Below are 6,000 nucleotides of genomic sequence, written 5' to 3' on the forward strand. Positions count from 1 at the left end.
TCTACACTACCACCCTAGTTCGAACTAGGGTGGTTAATGTAGTCATTCGAAGTTGCAAATGAAGCCCGGGATTTAAATATCCCGGGCTTCATTTGCATCTTGCTGGGTGCCGCCATTTTTAAATCCCCGTTAGTGCGGACTCTGTGCCCGCAGCTACACGCGGCACAGAGTAGGTAGTTTGGATTAGGCTTTCTAATTCGAACTACTGTTCCACCTCGTTCCACGGCCCTCTGGTCATTTGCTCTAGGCCTATAGGGCGTAGTAGGGTTCTCCTATATTGGGGTGGCCCCGATATGACTAGAGCCCCCCTTCTTATGCCCTGGGGCTCTGGGGCCCGCCAAGTTCCCAGTCCTTGTTCCCCCAAAGTCTAGCTCTCACCAGTCCGTGAGTCCCGCCGTGGTCGGATCGCCTCCTGCCCCTCGGGCGTGATGGAGGGATGTCCTGGACCTCCCGTACTCCCGGGTGCCTTCACTTCCCCAAGGTCCGAGTGTTACACCGGGCCCCTCCCTTACAGGTTGCTCCGGTGCCGTGGGATCCCCTTTTCCTCCGTGGGGCCAGTCGCCGTCACGGCCCGGCACGCTGCTAGGGGAAGGGGGCTAGGTACCTTCTCTGGTTGCGGGGTCTCTCCGGCCTGCGGACGGCTTCTGCTTGCCTCTGGGCTGGTATCTTCTTGCCATACCTCCATGGCCTGGGGTCCCGCTGGTCCAGGCTCGGGTTCCCCGTCACCACTTCCCCCGCTGCCTTGGGGACGGAGGGTGACGCCTCCCCGCTCAACCGCCGCGAGCCCCCCCGGTGATCCTCTCACCTCCCCTTCCTTATCTCGGCGTCCTCTGCCTCCCTCTCCGCCCTCCGGGTGCATCCCCCCCCCAGGTGTGCCGGTGCCACGCTTAAAAGCGGCCGCTAGCTTACCGCGCCGGCACAGCCGGCGCTCACCCGGCCCCCTGCTCGCAGCGCGAGCTGTTAGCATGCCTGGACCCGGCACGGGTGACGAGGTCAGCCCGTCACAACAGGTATGTAGCAAGAAGGCTTCTACAGGCATGTAGCAAGAAGGAGGTGATGAGGGTGTGCGCCCCCTACTGGATGAGGGTGGTAACCTAGTGTCATTGAGCTTTTGGCCATTATCTTCAAAAAGTCGTGGCGATCGGGAGAGATCCCAGATGATTGGAAAAAGGCAAGTGTAGTGTCCATCTTTAAGAAAGGGAAGAAGGATGATTCAGGGAACTATAGGCTGGTCAGTCTTACCTCAGTCTCTAGAAAAATCATGGAGGGGATCCTCAAGGAATCCATTTTGAAGCACTTGGAAGAGGGGAAGGTGATCAGGAATACTCAGCATGGATTCATAAAGGGCAAGTCGTGCCTGACCAATCTGATTAGCTTCTATGATGAGGTAACTGGCTCTGTGGATATGGAAAAGTCAGTGGATGTGATATACCTTGACTTTAGCAAGGCTTTTGATACAGTCTCCCAGAATATTCTTTCCAGCAAGTTAAGGGAATGTGGATTAGATAAATGGATAATATGGGATGGAAAGCTGGTGGAAGATTGGGCGCACTCGGTAGTGATCAACGGCTCGATGTCAGGATGGTGGTTGGTTTCTAATGGAGTGCCCCAAAGTTTGGTTCTGGGACCAGTTTTGTTCAACATCTTTATTAATGACCTGGATGAGGGGATGGATTGCACCCTCAGCAAGTTTGTGGATGACACTAAGCTAGGAGGAGAGGTAGATAGGTTGGAAGGAAGGGATAAAGTCCAGAGTGACTTAGACAAATTGGAGGATTGAGTCACAAGAAATCTGATGAGGTTCAACAAGAACAAGTGTAGACTCCTACACTTGGGATGGAAGAATCCCAAGTATTGTTACAGGCTGGGAACCAACTGGCTAAGTAGCAGTTCTGCAGAAAAGGACCTGGGGATTACAGTGGATGAGAAGCTGGATATGAGTCAGTGTGCCCTTGTAGCCAAAAATGGCTAATGGCATATTAGGTTGTATTAAAAGGAGCATGGCCAGTAGATCCAAAGATGTCATTATTCCTCTTTATTCGTCTCTGGTGAGGCCACATCTGGAGTATTGTGTCCAGTTCTGGGCCCCCAATTACAGGAAGGATGTGGATGCATTGGAGAGAGTCCAGCGGAGGGCTACCAAAATGATTAGGGGGCTGGAGCATATGACCTACAAGAAGAGTCTAAGGGAGTTGGGTCTATTTAGTCTGCAGAAGAGAAGAGTGAGGGGAGACTTAATAGCAGCCTTCAACTTCCTGAAGGGACATTCCAAACAGGCTGGAGAAAGGTTGTTCACAGTAGTGATGGATGGCAGAACAAGGAGCAATGATCTCAAGTTGCGGAGGGAGAGATCCAGGTTGGATATTAGGAAAAACTATTTCACGAGGAGGGTGGTGAAGCACTGGAATGGGTTACCTAGGGAAGTAGTGAAGCCTCCATCCCTAGAGGTGTTTAAGTTTTGGCTTGACAAAACCCTGGCTGGGTTGCTTTAATTGGGATTGGCCCTGCCTTGGGCAGGGGGCTGGACTTGATGACCTCTTGAGGTCTCTTCCAGTTCTCTGATTCTAAGTTTGTTAGTTTTAGTGATAGGCTTTAGCTTTAGGTCTTTTTGGACTAGTTTTTCTTTTTCAGTACTGGGATCGGTTCTAGAACGATGCCATGTTCACCAGGTTGTATGTCCAGTTAAACTTGCACTAAGCATTGGCCGGTCAGTGATCCACACCTGATCTATTTGAAATGTTTGGGAAAATCCCACATGAGACAAATGTCGCATTTTAAGGGATTTAAGCCCTGCTCAAAGATTGAGTGGGTGAGGTTCAAATGTTTACTCATGGAGACAGCACTTTGATGCCCATTGGACTCAACGTGGAGAGTGCCCCAACCCATTTGGCTTTTTTATAGAGTTCCTCAGAGATGTCTCCAACTTCTTGATCCCATTTCCTTATACCAAAGAAAATACTTCGATTCTCAAGTCTCATTTGGGAGGGTATGTGACAGAGTGAAGAGACACAAAATCGGTATTTGGGTGATAGTTACTTGCTGGAGCACCCTTCAGCTAAGAAGGAATTGCTGGCTCTGGAGTCTGAGACAGGCCCATTGAGGGCATCTGCTGACATCTTTTCAGCAAAGGGAGCAGTTATTGATGTTCTCAGCCACCCTGAAGGTTTATGCATCCACAAGAGACCAGCTTAGCCTCTTGTTACCAGTATCCCAACTGATGCAAGAAGGTTTACAGTCTGTACACTGTTCCCTCTTAGCAGTGAAGCAGTGCAGCTTCACAGGTGATTAATCAGCCCCGCCCAGTCAGTCAGCTCCATGTACAGAGCCCTGAGCCTCTGACTGGGCAGGGCTGATTAATCACCTGTGAAGTTGTGCTGCTGCATAGCTTAGAGGGAACACTGAGTCTGTACCAATGCTTGTGGTGCCTACCTGTATTTTAACATATGGTACTGTTACCTCCAAAGCTTCTGCAAAGCCTGGGCCAGTAGTGTAGTGGGGGGTGCAGTTGCCCTAGGTGCCACACTGGGGGGGGGTGCCAATTTAGCCCCCCTCGATTCCCCCATGTCATCACTCGGCTCGCCTGCTCCTCTGCCCGCAGCTGCCGCCTGGAGCCTCCTCCCCACTTCTCCTCCCCCAGCCCGACCCTCCTCCATCTCCGTCAGCGGGTTAGTGCATATGGGGGCCCGGTCTCAAACTGGAGGGGACAGAGGAAGATGCAGTACAAGCTCTCCCCCCTCTTCCCAGGGTCAGGCTCAGCTGTGTGCCAGGTTCAGGGCCCTGCTGTGTGGCGGGTGTGTGTGTGCAAATTTGGCCTTTGTCCCTGGGTGCATAACACCCTCACTACGCCTCTGGCCAGTGTAGTTGGAATGCACATCTCTGATGGTATCCCAAATACCGCCATCCCAGTGCTTGAGCTAGTTATCCCCAGCTCCAATAGGTTCTGCCCAAAATTATCAGATATTTGGGATTTCTCCTCTGAGGATTCAGAGGTGCATTCATCTGTATTTCATCCAGGACAGAGAGCATACCGTCCATGAGAGACTTGTGCAACACTCACAGCAACAACCTTATCCTAATGTGTAATGGCTTGGTCAAAGATGGGTCCCAGGGTATGTCTACACTACAGCGCTAATTTGAACTAATGCATCTAGAACTAAAAACTAGTTCGAATTAGCGTTTTGCTAATTCGAACTAGCATGTCCACATTAAGTGGACCCTGAACCGGGGATAAGGATGGCCAGAAGCAGTGCCGGCAGGGCATCAGAGGAGGACTTAGAGCGTGGAGCTGCTGTCTCAGGCTAGCCGAGGGCTGTGCTTAAAGGGACCCGACCCCCACCCCGGACAGACAGTTCTCAGAGGTGCCCTGCTTGCAAAGCAGTCCTGTCTTGGAGTGCCCTGAGTGCCCACACTGGGCACATCACAGCACTTGGCCATCAGCCCGGCTGCACTTGCTGCAGGCTGCCATCTGGGGAGAGGGGGCAATTGGGGGCTGCAGGAGAGCTTCCACCCCCAGAAGCCCGCAGAGCCAGCCCAGTCCTCCCCATTGGGGGCTCGTACCCCATTCCTCCCTCACCTCCTTCCACTTACCCCTCCCTAGCCCCCCCTTCCTCATGTACAAAATAAAGAAAACATGTGGTCAAAAATAGAATCTCTCTTTATTGAACAAAACTCGGGGAGACTGGGAAAAGGAGGTGGGAGAGCGGAAGAGAGAGGGTGGGAGAAGGGAGGGCAACTACAATGATCAGAGGTTTGGAAGAGGTCCCATATGAAGAGAGGCTAAAGAGACTGGGACTTTTCAGTTTAGAAAAGAGGAGACTGAGAGGGGATAGGATAGAGGTCTATAAAAGCATGAGTGGGGTGGAGAGGGTGCATCAAGAAAAGTTCTTCATTAGTTCCCATAAAAGAAGGACTAGAGGACACCAAAGGAAAGGAATGGGTAGCAGGCTTCAAACTAGTAACAGAAAGTAGTTCTTCACAAAGCAAAGAGTCAACCTGTGGAACTCCTTGCTGCAGGAGGCTGTGAAGGCTAGAACTAGAACAGAGTTTAAAGAGAAGTGAGATAAAGTCATGGAGGTTGGGTCCATGGAGTGGTATTAGCCAGGGGGTAGGAGTGCTGTCCCTGCCCAAAGTTTGTGGAAGGCTGGAGAGGGATGGCATGAGACAAATGGCTTGGTCACTGTCTTCGGTCCATCCCCTACAGGGTCCCTAGGGTTGGCCGCTGTCAGCAGACAGGCTACTGGGCTAAATGGACCTTTGGTCTGACCCAGTACGGCCATTGTAAGCTCAGGGTGGGGGTCTCAGTGGACCACCTTGATTTTCATGCACACCTGCTCCTGGGTGGCCAGGCTGGCAGCTCTCCTGCCCTAGACGGCCACTTTCCTGTGCCTAGTGTGGAGGTCGTGGACGAGGTCCACGATGTCTGCACTAGACCAGGTGGGTGCCCGCCTCTTGTGGTCCCGGGCAAACTCCGGGAGCCGCCAGCCTGGTCCCGGGAAGAGGGGGAGGGCTGGGGGGCATCGGGTGGCTGGCTCGAGCCGTGCCAGGTGCAGGGTCTGCTATCTGGGTGCTGGCAGGCTTGCACCTGGCACGGGCATCATAGCCAGCCCGTGCCCCTTTAAGGGGGCTGGGGCCGGGAGGCGGGCATACGAGTTTCCCTGGTGTTGGCCAGAGTGGCCACCAGGGAAAGCTGGTCCCGGGAAGAAGGGGAGGGCTGGGGGGCATCGGGTGGCTGGCTTGAGCCGTGCCAGGTGCAGGGTCTGCTAGCTGGGTGCTGGCAGGCTTGCACCTGGCACAGGCATCGTAGCCAGCCCGTGCCCCTTTAAGGAGTCCGGGGCCGGGAGAGGGACATACGAGTTTCCCTGGTGTTGGCCAGAGTGGCCACCAGGGAAAGCTGGGGAGGGCTAGCCTCCCACTAGTTGGAATTAAGGGGCTACACACCCCTTAATTCGAACTAGTAAGTTCGAACTAGGCTTAGTCCTCGTACAATGAGGTTTACCTAGT

This window comes from Pelodiscus sinensis, chromosome 1 (genome assembly GCF_052426305.1).
Source record: "Pelodiscus sinensis isolate ZL-2025 chromosome 1, ASM5242630v1, whole genome shotgun sequence".
In the NCBI taxonomy this organism is placed as follows: domain Eukaryota; kingdom Metazoa; phylum Chordata; order Testudines; family Trionychidae; genus Pelodiscus; species Pelodiscus sinensis.